The sequence below is a fragment of the Atractosteus spatula genome, assembly GCF_055471065.1.
Source record: "Atractosteus spatula isolate fAtrSpa1 chromosome 16 unlocalized genomic scaffold, fAtrSpa1.hap1 SUPER_16_unloc_1, whole genome shotgun sequence".
NCBI lineage: Eukaryota > Metazoa > Chordata > Actinopteri > Semionotiformes > Lepisosteidae > Atractosteus > Atractosteus spatula.
The window spans coordinates 2,376,118-2,390,012 of record NW_028296631.1 but is presented as its reverse complement, the minus strand read 5'-3'; the positions used below and the strand labels follow the sequence as shown (position 1 = coordinate 2,390,012).

Here is a 13,895-nt window from a genome sequence, read left to right as displayed (position 1 = left end):
ATATATGTGCAGCATTCAGTGTCAATTACTGCACAAGTTCCTCCTTGGGCCGCCAGTACATAATCTAAAGCTAGTCGGTTCTGCATGGCCACTGTTCTGAGGGCTACCATCTCATCATTAACAGCCTTCAGACTAGATGAGGTAGAATTTGCTAATTCTTCTAAAGTCGAGGCCATTTGAATTAACTCTCGACTCAGAAAGTTCATGCCGGCTTGTGGAAATATTATACCTAAATAATATTCCCAATCAGCCAATTTTCTTTGTGGTCTGTGGTTAGGTCCGAAGGGGCTGTGGATTTGAACACGGATATGAGGAACCACATATCCTAAATAACATGAGCCAGACCACTGGGCTGGCAACCATGGGTAGGCTCGTTTTCCACAAATGAAAGATGTTCCGTTTGGCGCTCCCCATGCCTCTGAAAACAAGAAGCTTATACTGAATTGTGGGGTGTGCCGATCCCATCCTGGAATTTGGAAGGTAGAGGTGGATATATTTGCAGCGATGGTAAGGTTGCAACGACTCCATCCAACCAAGTGCAGACCAATTAGTGTGCTGAAAACATATGTTTCCCTCACGTTCCTTATTGAGAGTCAGGTATGGTGGTGTATGGCTTCTGTTATATTTAGGAGCGTAAGAGCCTGTGAAACTCGTGGGCTCTAAGCCTCGCTCCTGTAGATATTGTAATGTTGTGCAGGTTAAAGTCGTGTTATGGCAACCCCCCATAGTTTGTCATATTAAAATCTCCTAAATTATCCCTCCAAATGATCATGCCTATGACTTCCTCGAGACGCCAAGGAATGGCTCCCATAGGAAGTCCTCCCTGTACATATTTGGGTAATGTGGCACACACCCAGCAGGCACTTTGGTTGGTTTTCTTAGCTGTCAGATAGGAGAGGCCTAAAAAGGAATTAATTCCATGTTCTCCTTTGTGGGAGAGATGATCATTAATTCCTGCGGAACATAGTCCTACAGCAACAATTATTCTTATAAACAGAAATGATTTCTTTCTGAGTCTGTAAATGGGGATGAGGCTCGTCGGCAGTGTGGCGCGTGGATCCAGCGATCTTTTCCTTCCACTCGAACCGCAGACTCGGTTGTCAACAGGATCTGGTAGGGTCCGTCCCACCTGGGCTGGAGAACCTGTGAAGGAAATTTCCTGATCCACACCCACTCTCCTGGGATGAGGTTGTGCCCTCCTTCAGGTGGTGGTCCCCACGCCTCCAGGACCTGCTCGCGGGCTCCTTGGGTGGCCTCTGTCAGCAACTTGCAATAATACAAAGGAATGGTTGATCCATCTGAGGAAACCCCAGTCTCAGCACCTGTAAGAGAACTTGTTTCAAATTATTAAAGGCGGCTTTTGCTGCGGGAACCAAGGCAATCTTGTCCTTGTACTGCACTCCCCCCTTAAGCAGATCTGTTAAGAGTTGTGCTCACCCTGTAAAAAACATTGCACCCAGGCCCTGTTAAAATTTCACAATGCTAGACACAAAAGGGCCTTATCATAACTGCTTCTATTAGACACTCTAAAGCTGAAGCAACTCAGACTTGTGGGTTTCCTCATCAGGGGAAGCACTCAGAATACCATCAACATACTGAGTGATCACAGCCAGTTGAAGCTACGTGATACCCTGTTCTGCATAGTCATTCTTTGTAATGCATAATATTCCAACCCAATAGATCTGGAATAAAACCACCCATTAAAATCTGGTACTCGGCAAGTAAAACTTGCTGTCCCAATACTCCTGTGGCCTCCTGCCATCTTCCCCTATACATTGCTCTATAGTACACTGTTGAACAGAGGAGTGAAACAAGCAGGACAGTAGTGCTCCAGTATCCCCTAACAGAGAAACCAACACTCCATTAACAGTACATTTTTATCCACTGGACTGGGACAGACTTAGGGAGGCTACAAGGGATTTACAGGATCTAATCGTTAGGTAAACAGATTTTCTCACAAGACGTTATTCTCCCCAGTCTCGATTCTAAACCTACAGCGTTTCAGCATGTCTGGTTTCGAGACATTCGAATAAAACCAAATTGTTTCCACTATTGCAACTAATTGTATAAATTACAATTTATAATAATTTATAATAATACAAAAACTGTTTAACTACTTTTACGTCCACCTGTACTGTACTTATACGTTTCAGACGCTCTTATATTTTCCAATCTCCTTAAGTTGATTTTCGTCAAGTCTCTTTAGTTACGTCTCTAGCCAGTCCCGCTGGCTAAACACACTCACACCGTCATTTAGTATACCAAAACTCACAGTTACACACATACATGCCGGCACACAAATTCATAAAACACACATACACATCGAGAATATATTTTTCTCTTCGTAATACAATGTGCTGTATTCTTGTTTTACTTCTACATGAATCCTTTTAATTCCTGAAGCACACTCCAGGTTCGCTGCATTTCTAATTTCGGGTGCGGTACTTTAGCCCACCGGTCAATATCTTACGGTTTTGGATTTGATCGTATGGGGGAAATCAGGGAAGGTAGGTGCGATTGCAGACCCCCTCGACGGGGTGCGAGACAGTGTTAGAGTTGTGCTGTCATCAACGGCGCCAGCCCCTGCTACATCAAGTCCTTTCCCACTTCGAGTGAGAGTACAGATCTGCGGGCGCCCTCCCTCTAACAGGGGAGACCCTGATCCGTCTTTATCACACTCATACCAAGTGTTATCCCAATCAGACCCCCCTTCTCCATATGGCCACTGAGGGAATTGATCCCAATTATTTTCGTTTCCTGCCTGTTTGTTCCCCTGTGGGAGAGCAGGATATAACTTAGTCGCTGGCTGCAGCACATTAACCAGTGCAGCGTGACCAGAAGTTAATTCCTTCTTTAGTTTCTCATTCTCCTGTACTGCCTCTTTTAGCTTTTTTTTTCTATACTCTTTCGTAGCGAGTAAAGTATATTTTCTTCCGGGTTTTTATTTTCCCCGTAAACACACTTTTAAGTCACATCCCAATTTCTTTCTTTTTCGTCATGTATCTGCCACTACTGGTGCCGGCCGTGCACCAGGGTGGGAGCTACATGCTTGTGCTTTTGCCAATCAATACTCATATGCTTTCTTTACAGGCGTCTTCGCCCCAAATTCCCTCTGACAAACATAGCTTTTTCCATATTTTTCTCCTTCTTTTCCGTCAACTTACACTTTTCCGATATTTAAACGGACCCTTCCACCACTTTCTCAAACCATCAGTTAGCGCACATGTTCGGTCTCTTTAAGATTTACTTTTGTCGTGTGTGAGGTAACAGCTCATTCAGTAGGGGGATGCTTTCACTTGAAAAACCTGTGCATTCCTGCACTCATTCAGCCAAGGGCGTCTGTTACCTCCGGATCTAAATACCTCTCAGAGACTTTAGAGAGGATTTACACCGCACTGTTCACAGGTAAGAAACGAGACCTCGAAAACCCCCTTTCTTGATCAGTAATTCACCATCCCCAGAACGCCAGCATCGCTGCTTTTGCCCCGGGGTGGACTTACGCACTGAGCTCAATCAGGGCGATTCTCGGGTCTCAACGTCCTTTAAATCCTGCTACTTAATGCTTTGCTCTTTTATTATGAGGTGTGTTTATGTTAGTGTCGTGCGTGTGTATATGTATTTCACAAACAAGGAAAACACCAAAAACATACATGCATATATCTCTTCTACTCCTGTTTCCTTTAAAACAAAAAAACCCACTCCACGCCAGAAACCACGCCACTCCAATCTGTGCACGATCAAGGCGTAGCTAATCTCAGGACCCCGGGCGTAATTAAAGCCCACACCAATCCTGGATTATACGTGCATTTAATGCACCACTCAGCTCCAGAACCCCGGGCGCAATTAAGGCCCACACCGATCCCGAGCCTCAGAACTCCGGGTGCAATTAAGACCCAAACCAGTTCTGACCTTCAGAACTCCGGGTGCAATTAAGACCCACACCAGTCCTGAACTTCACGGTAAGGGTCCAAAACCCGTTCAAAACTCCACGCGCAATTAAGGCATACACCAGCTTCGAACGCCTGTACACAATACCGCGGAACCCCTGCCAGACCAAATTCTGGGCTTACAGCAACCAACCCATTACATACACCGGTGCCTTCCCCGGGCCAGAGGAATTCAGAAACTCACGTTTACTCCGTCATCTCGGGCGATTCTCGCAGGGAGCAGAGATTTCCCAATCGGTCAGAGAGAGTCGGGACTTTTAAATAAAAGAGGAGTCCTTACCTCTTAGTTATGTGCGCGCTGACCATCTCTCCTGCCGATGGGAAGTTCTGCGCCTTCTGGAGCATCCGCCGACTACGCCAAATTTGTTGTAACAGAAGAAATAAGGTTCTTGATCCTGAGATGAAGTAAAACAGATGAGATTATTGCATGCAAGGAACAATAAAGCCGAAGTCTTGTTTCCCGCAAGAAACAACAAAACCGAAGCATTGTTCAACGTACTGTTACAAACTTTTGGGTTAAATAGTGTTTTCTTCTCCGTTTCTAACGTCACTCGGTCTGATGGTAAAGAGGGGGGCTCATGGTATTTGGCCAGTTTACGATGTTCTGGGCAAATGGTCAGTTTAACATTACACCCAGGGGGGTTCCTAGCTTGCATCTGCAATCCTTATCAGTTAACCCCCTTTCCTGCCATAAACCCCAGCTTGTGACTTAGAAGTCTAAACCCCCTACAGAAAGGATTAAATTCAAACCCCCGTCTTCACATCTTTCTTCAGCTGCAAGATAGCAATGCTAACCACTTCGCCACCATTATAAATGGATGGATATTGAAGTGGAAATCTAATAAGTAAATTGATTCTTAAAAATGTAGAGAGCTTTGAAAAAAATATATTGGTGCTTTTAGATAATATATTTCAAGGATGTAACTGCTGTGCTACAGTGCGTGCAGAATTTTAGAAAACAGTTCGTCAACAAAGTACACTGTTTAGGTTAGTTTAGAAGACAATGTACCAAAACAATATATGCTGTCTGGGTCATTAGAATTAGCTGAAAGTAACCGATAAGCTTTGAATAACAAATCTAGTTTTTCTTCTCTCGCTCTATGATGTAATCTGTTTTCTCTTAGAGAAAGGGGAAGTTTTAGAAGGGACCAAGTGCTGAACTTTTTTACAGCGCAACGTCTTATAAAAACCCTGTACTGCTTGTAACAAATTGAGTCTCTGGTTGCACTTTGCGAAGTGGCAGCAGGGCTCCCAATATTGCAATATTGAAATAAAGACCTTATTCAGGTGAGAACTCTCTTTTGTGGCTTCCTTGATAGTTATATTTCCATGACAATATCTTAGTTATCTTTCTAGTTCACAGGTTTGCATGCATGATTTAATTTTGAAAGCCACTGAGACATCAGGTACTACTGTTGTATTTATGAAAAAGAAACAAAACAAAAAACATACTAACAACTGTGCCATCCTACTCCTTAGTTAATACATTTTATTATTCATAAACAGTTAACATTGTTAGCAAAATATTTTGAATTATATTTAACCCTATTTTTTCTTTAGTTTTGTATTTAACTTATTATATGATAGTCAGACTTAATGTATATTTGAACAATGAAAATATATTTTTACAAGATGCGGGGGAAAGTGCAACATCTTATTACAGTGCTAAATTTAATATTATTGATTGCTAATAGTTTATGCTAACACCTAACTTTCTTAATTAGATGTATTTAAAACAGTGAACTAAGTGTAACATACTATTCAGAAATACAATCGAAAATAGTTTTGTGGTGTTTGTATGGATGAAACGTTTCTAAAATGTATAACGTAACAAAATTAAAGACGATTAAAATCTGTAATCTTTCCACTTGTAATGTCATTAGACAGAACAACACGTTTCTGGTTTGTTTTAATTAGTATTAGTTAGTAGTTAGTAGTTTTAATTTAATTAGTATTGCAATTCGCACTGATTCCCTTGCGAAGATATGGACTTAAGAATATTCGTGCCTGGTCAAAAAATGGCATTAAGCACTTAAAATTAATATGGTTAATAATAGTAAACTGTAACATGCTGTAACAAGATCGGTTAAACTGCGAAGAAAATGCTTTCAGAGAAAATGTTTCAGGTGTGAAGAACATAGATCTCCAATGCAATTTCAACCAAACCTGTTCCCACACACCCTGCCCCCACTACCATTAGAATATACACAAAGCACTGAAATCTTTCGAGCTAATGATCAGGTGACCCGAGAGAGAGCGAGAGAAACACCAAGGGGTGCGGAACCAGGGAACTATTTACATGGAAAACGGGCGATCTCCCCAGACTGTCCGCCCGTTTCACTGTTACCTGGATACCTCTTTATTTAGAACTCACTAACACTGATTTTTAGTTTCGAAGGATTCAAGTAGGGTTTTAGATGAAAGGCAGCGACCTTAATCAAGCCCAAATCATAATTGAACCCATTCAGAGCCTACATTACATTTTAGCGTTTCATTCTGAGCAGAAGACCCTCACACCTGAAGAAGGCTTGCGTTTTCTCTCTTCTCTTTTAAGCATGTGTACAATGTGTAATACAATTAGAATGTGTAATTACAATGCGAAACGTATGAGGGTGGGGGGGAGGTGTCTTTCGCTGGAAATCTCGCCTGCTTCTACTTTACGAGCACAACCCCCTCTCTGCCGGAGTGCTGGCTGTGACGAATTAAACCGGTTTCACAGGTTTCAATCACAGACCATGTGACATGGGAGTCAGGAAACTAACACACAGCGCCACCGGATTTGATAACACTATAAAAACGCTATAAAATAATGTGACTAGGCACAGAACAAGTTTACAGCACAGTACAATAATAAATGCTGACCATGACTTTAGAAGCATAAATTGCCTTACACTCAATTTAAACACAAGCTGTCTTTAGCCCTCTAAGCTGGTTCATACAGAAATGTAGAGATCCAGGCTCAGAACACACAGCTTCATTAGCGAATACATATGCAGGACAACTAGAGAAGACGTTTTACAGAGGATGGATTTTTAGAAACATCCCATCAGTGACATCACTGAAGTCAACTCCTAGGTACTGTAACTGTCGTGTGGATAGTTTCACAAGAATCAGACAAAGGTTTAAGCATCGCTTGTTCTAGATAAAACTGCAAAAAAAACAACAACAACCCATAATGTACTTCTTTGCGGCTCTGTTTGCCCAAATCATATATTCACAACGTGAAATCTAGAAAATAATATTACGTAACCAAAATCCGCAATATGGAAACAGAACCTGTGTAATTGTTGATAGATGATGTACTCGTAACATTTTTTCAAGACGAACTACAACATTTAAAAAATGACTTGTATGTACTTGATATCTCTAATCAATCCACGGGTCCCAGCACAAAACGAAACTAAAACGCATACCGTTTCGCGCTTCTTATTAGTTGCTCAAAAGTAATTTGACCGTATGAAATGCATAATATAAACCTAGAAACATATACGTGAGCAGTACTTAAGCACTGTAGTATCGGTGTTAAGACATACCTCTCAAATACTGTAAATCAAGTTAAAAATATCTCAAGACCGATTCTGGTCATAATGAAACCATGTTTCGTGTATGTTTTCTTTAAAGTACCGAGACCAGCCATATACTCTATGTTTATGTTCCAAAATTAATATCGTTTATGGCCTTCACACGCGTTGCAGTATGCTCCTATTCTTTTTATGCTCAGCTACTAAGATTTCCCTTCAGTGGTAAAATCAGATATGAATATTCAATACTTAAACGGGCACAGTTAAGACATTAAATATACATATACATACTGTATACAGTACAGTTTTCATACGGTAATATGTTTATGTTCCTAAATCAATCTCTTTTATGAGCATGTGAAAGGCATGGTGAATCGATTCTCAAAAATTACTGTACTTTGCATGATTGGAAACAAATGCGTGATTGCGAAATGCTGTGGTGTTACTTTTACAAAGACGGTCAATGAAAAAAAGAATGTTGACCAGGGCAATACTTTGAGTTTACACTTACAGCTTGTCCAAGGTCATTCATTATTAATACTATTAGTAATATCTTCGTTAAAGACTTTGATGGCCACAGCTCAAACATGAGAGGTTGAGCTTTATTAGCTCCACCTTGCGGAAATTCCGGATACTATTATTTTGCTTGTCGTATTATAGGAGAATTTACGGTAACTCGCGGTATTTACCGGTAGCTTGCGGTAGACTGCGTACAGCGTACCGCAAAATAATGCGGTATCGCCCGCGCATTTTGAATGGCTGCATCTGTAGGCTGCCAAAAGTCTCCGAAACCAAATTTTGATAGCAGAAAATTCTCACTCGTCCAGAAGTTCCCTTGGGACCCAACATCCAGCACAGAGTGGTAAAAAAGCGTCTTTTTTGTAGACCCTGGCAGCGTGCATTGGTGGTTCAGTGGTAGAATTCTCGCCTGCCACGCGGGAGGCCCGGGTTCGATTCCTGGCCAATGCAGTGGCTTTTGCAGCGAGCGGCTCCATCATTTGCATCCCCTTTCAACTCGCAACTGAAAACCCACTGAAGCTTAGAAGCTGTGAGCCAGGTCAGTAACCGCATGAGGGTGACCTACAGGGAAAAGCAAAGCTTACAGCTGGAAGCGGTGTTAATGGAGCCAGCGGTGGGACGCTCACCCTGAGGTCTGTGCGGGTCCCAATGCCCCAGTATAGTGACGGAGACGCTGTGTGGTAAAAAGGCGCTGTGTTTTGGATGAGATGTAAAACCGAGGTCATAGCTCTCTGTGGTCATTAAAAGTGACCACCAAAACCTTTGACAAAAGCTCTTGGTAATTGATGGTCTTCAATAATGCTTCTCCTTTAGGTACATTTGAAATCAGCTGAAAAATGCTGTGAAATGGGGGGGGCACTTCAGGCCAGTGTAGGATTTGAATTTGAATTTTTGAAGAACCATTAAACAGCACGAGAAAGCCCGTACACTGAATTGCAGGGCTTTCTATTCAAAGAAGGACAAAAGAAACTTCCCTGAATTCCATTTTTTGCAGCACAGAGAGGACAGTGGGAACAAGGCCTGTTAGCTCAGTTGGTTTGAGCGTGGTGCTAGTAACGCCAAAGTCGCTGGTTCGATCCCTGTTCGGGCCAGGCAGTCTCCTCCTCTCTTGCCAAAACCTGTTGCTTTCTTGCTGTGGTGAGATTGGTGGTAATGCAAAGACGCCACATACTACCGACAGACGAGAGTGTTGCGGGAGAAGAGAGAAGTGATGGAAGATTGAAGAGTGTCCTAGGTGGAGCCAAGATGAAGTGTCACAATTGCCTAGGGGAGGATTTCAAATGTTTAAGATGGTAAAAATAACCGGAAGTGATCCCCCAGTCCGGCGCAGTCTGACGTACTTCTGTCATATAAAGTAAAACTAGATGTCGAACTGGAGCCTCACCATTTGCATAAGTGAGGCTCCAGTTATACATCTAGTTTCACTTTAAATGACAAAACTGAAGAGACTTAAAAGAGCTGGAGAGGATTTCTTACAACTTTTGAGCCGGCACAGTTTTCGAAAACGTTTTATTTAAGCTGCACTATACAACACAGACAGCCAAGAGTCTCCAAAACAAAACGAATTGACAGATAGAAGAAAAGTCCCACTCGTCCTAAAGTTCCCAAAATCCAGCACTGAGCGTAAACAAAGTGTTCAAGTAGCGTGGGAATGCTACCCCTAATGCTAGCTGGAGTTTGAGTGTCTGGTTCAGAGTTTGCTCAAGAGTTTACCTTTCACAGATGCGCAAAGATGAATGCTGAGGGTGCACGCTTCAAGGCGCCTTACAGTGCAGAGAGTGATTAGAGACAATTCGTGACGTGTGCTCGTTCCCATATACCGTACGCCCCGGGTTGCAGTGCTAGGATGACGTCCAATACCGCTTCGGAACGTAATGGCATTATATTCAAGTGCAGGACGTGAGGGTTTTATTTTGTTCGATTTGTTCTGCTCTGCTTTGCTTTGTTTTGCTTTCCATGGCGTTCGTAAGAGCGTCAATAAAAAGGCGATTCCTGCGTCTAACACGAATGTAAGAGCTATTTCAAGAGCGGCTTCTAAAATGCTTGTAGACATTTGTCTGTTGTTGATTGTTTTTTTGTGTCTAACAAAGTGCCATTTTCCTGTCCGGACGGGGAGACTTTATCATTCCCACATGAAGCAACCCTTAAGTCCTCTGAGGTGTGTCTGTCTGCAAGGCTTGTATTTTGGAAAGGTTTTTTTTTTAATGGAGAACGACTTTGAAAAAGGTTTCCGCCGGCGCCTCGCGATCCATGTGAGATTGTTGCAAGAACGCAGCAATGGCAGCGCTCGCTGTAGTCGTGGCCGAGTGGTTAAGGCAACGGACTAGAAATCCATTGGGGTCTCCCCGCGCAAGTTCGAATCCTGCTGACTACGGTGTCCTCCTCACGTCGTTGTGTGCTGGCGCAAGCAAGGAAAAGTGCCTTTTTGCTTTTCCTGGTGGTTTTAAAACGCGAGATCGCTTGTACCCGCTGCCTTGGAAAGAAATGTCTACATGTTTACTTGCACATTGTCTATTGTTTGTTTGTACATTGTCTTGATGCACTGTTTGCACTTTGTCTTGTTTTTTACACTTGTTTTACAATCGAGAGACCTTCTGTAAGTAAGAATTCCATTGTACCAGTACCGGTTACATATGGCAATAAAGTTCAAGTTCAAATGCTTCAGCGTCCGTAAACGGCATTTTGCAGCTGGAAGCAGATGGCGACGCTTTTTGCGGTCACGTGTCTTGTGCCCCATTTCCGGCCTTTAACATCGAATCAATAAAGCTGTTAGAACCGACACCATAGGTGCTTTTCTTACAACTTTTGATCTGACTCAGTTTCGGAATGCAATTCCTGAACACTGCGAGAGACAACCTACAGATGCAGCCATTCAAACTGAGCGGTAAAAACCCGTGGTACAGTAACCAACCCGCAGGGCACCGTAGGGCACCGCGGTAAGTGATTGGCTGGCCAAAATGACCGACAGGGGCACTCGTGGTGCATTGGTTGGTAGTGAAAAGATTTCATCATCTAATGTCTTTACTGTGCACATTTCAATCCGCTTAGTTTTGAATATTTATATGGAATTTTACCACTAAAGGGAAATTTTAGTAGCTGAGCATAAAAAGAAGAGGAGCATAACGCATCTGAAGGTCATAAACGATATTAATTTAGGAACATAAACATTACTGTATGTACATAAACTGTACTGTGTATGGCTGGTCTTGATAGTGTAGTGGTTTGATGGGTTTACTGAGACAATTATCAATTGTAGCAGTAATCACGAGGTTGTTCATTGGGGCTTTTAGAAAATCAATCGTCAGAACAACTAACAACGCACACACACGGGTTCAATACACGAGATACATTTATTAATATAAACTGTGCACCAAACATATACTAGTCTGCCTGGATACGAGCGGCAGACCTTACTGTGAGGGTTATCAATATACAAGGTATATAATCTCGAAGAGATGCAAACACAAAGAGATACACAACAGAGAATATATGTCAATATATATCGTTCGGTTACCAAATCGCTAATCAGTGTTATTACCCACTGTTACTCTAAACTCGGAAGTAAATACATTACTCATGAATTAAATTGATAACAACTTGTGTTGAGGTACAATTAAATTCTCGAGACGCAATGTAGAACATGGGGTTTACTTATCCACTGTGTTTGGATTTGGAATTTCCCGGCACGAACACCAAACCAGCTGACAGGCTCTGTTGCAGCGGTTGTCCAATGGGCGTTGTGTCGGCGTCCTCTGGCTACCGGCCAACCAGTCGAGGTGCAGCTCGGAGTAGGAAGGCCGGAGGAATCTGACTGCGGCGCGCAGGGCAGTCGTTGCTCCGAGGGGATCTACCAGCAGTCCGGCTGGCTAGTAGAAAGTCTCTATGCACAGAGTGTGACCGCGAGTCCTCACAAGTCACTCTTTTGCCTGGGAAGAAGCTGGTTCGTTCCCGGTCCAGCGCTGCTTCTGAATAAGCTATTCAGGTTGTCGACGAGGGTCCAACTGTAGGCTGCCGTTGATCAAGCGGAGCATTCACGTTGGTAGAATTCTGAATACGTACGGGATCCTCGGCCTCGCGCTTAGAACAAAGTCCAAGTCCTTTTGCAGACAACAGCAGTTGTCACGTGATTGTCTCTGAGGATGCGCGAAAATGGCCAAGGAGAGCCCAGAACTGAGCTTGCGCTCCCTTTTTGATCAAGACCCAGATGTGTGCTGATTGGTTGAGAGTTTGGCGGGCATTGGAGACCCACGTGGTATTACCACGCCCTGCCAGTCCCTGATTGGTTGGTCAAGGTGAGATATAAGTCACTTACTCTTGACACTTAGAAATGCAGTCCAGATGTCCATTCGGCACTCCCTAGACAGATAGGCGCCAGTGGATGACCATTGATCATTATAGCCAGGCTTAGCTAATTGCATCCCCGTCTGGGAGCTTGCTTCTTATCAAAAGAAAAACATCTTAAATCAGCTTGCATGAATTCTTTCTCTGTGGCTGCACCACAGAGATGGAGGGTGAGATGGGGCCTCCTTTAGGAGCATACCAACGCTTAATTCTGTCTTATTAACAAGCATTGCCGCTACATATCCCCCCTTTTTGAAGGTCACGAGGTCCTGAGGCGTTGTTGCCTTCAAAACAAAAACAGAGTTAAGTGATGTTTGTTGTACCACGGTGGATTCTACCACCCAATATTCACATTACCTCTCGAGAATTTGTACAGGAAATAGTGTTGGAAAGAACGTTGCGTATACCTGCTCTCAGTTATAAGGTACCTAGGAATGAGGCATTGGGCATCATCATTAGCTCTAGACCTTAAACTTCCGGCAGTTCACTATCAGTATCGGATAGCTCTGCAGCAGGCAGACGTTTGGGAGTGGTTACCTGATTTCGGTGATAAACCATTGCTCCCTTTGTCTCATTCAAACTACCCCGCAAGGCTTTGATACAAGAGAACAGCATCCAACACATTACCCCAGCCATGATCCAGCTACCCAGCAGCAGTGTCAAGATGACCACGTTTATTGTTCCTAGCGCCCCAGAGGATCCACAACGACTGTGCTTGGGACCTACCAGTGTAGTTTTTAAGTTTGTGTCGTTAAGAACAAATTCGACTACCTGTACACCCTCAAGACTTACTGTCTCTTGGATTCTCTCATCCAAGTCAATGCCGTGTCCTCTGAAAGCGTCCACAATCTCGAGTTCCGTTTCGTATAGTTCTGACTCCAGGTGATACAGTGCTAAATCGTTGAGATGCACTATCGCTCCTTCAGGAACTTGTAGAAAAACTGTTTGGTTGGGTAGCTGCACTTCGGTAGCTGTATCATGCCTGTCATATGTTATTGTAACCGTTAACTGTGGTGTGCTGACCAGCCATTTCTTTCCCACCTGCTCAACCTGGGGTTCGTTAACCTCACTTTTGCTCGTCACTGTGGCTTTACACTTTTCAGTGGCAGCCCCCTTTCTGATACCACACAACCTCTGAGTTGTGTCCCTAAGGAATGGCTTACTTGGGCATACCCAGTGGATATCCTTGGTTGATATACACAGTTCCAGGTTTGGAACAAGATACAAATTTGGATCATCCTCCTGGTAAGCTACGAGCGGTGGGGTGGTCAACTTCACATGCATGTCCCCCCTCCAGAAGCCAACGTTCGATATAGACTTGAGTCTATAGATATCCTTGCCACTCACGATGGGAAGGTTCAACAGGAAACCTATTTCCTTGGCTTCAGGGTTGACATGTATAGGAATGGCACTGCCTAGACTGTATGCAAAATGTACCTGTAATGGCTGCACCATCTCAGAAGTGGTTGTCCTAAGTACTTCTTCTACTAAGGACAGTGGAACCAAGTAAGTTGGAATCTGTCCCATGGCTAAGCTAGTTATGGTGGCACTAAGCTCCCTAAGCAAA

The 13,895-nt window shown here is 43.3% G+C and overlaps 1 non-coding gene across 1 annotated transcript; it reads left to right on the top strand.

Annotated features, from left to right (window-relative positions):
• Nucleotides 1-8,366: 8,366 nt before the first annotated feature.
• Nucleotides 8,367-8,437, top strand: trnag-gcc (transfer RNA glycine (anticodon GCC)). Its single transcript has one exon. It is a non-coding gene; the product is annotated as a tRNA-Gly (tRNA).
• Nucleotides 8,438-13,895: the final 5,458 nt, after the last annotated feature.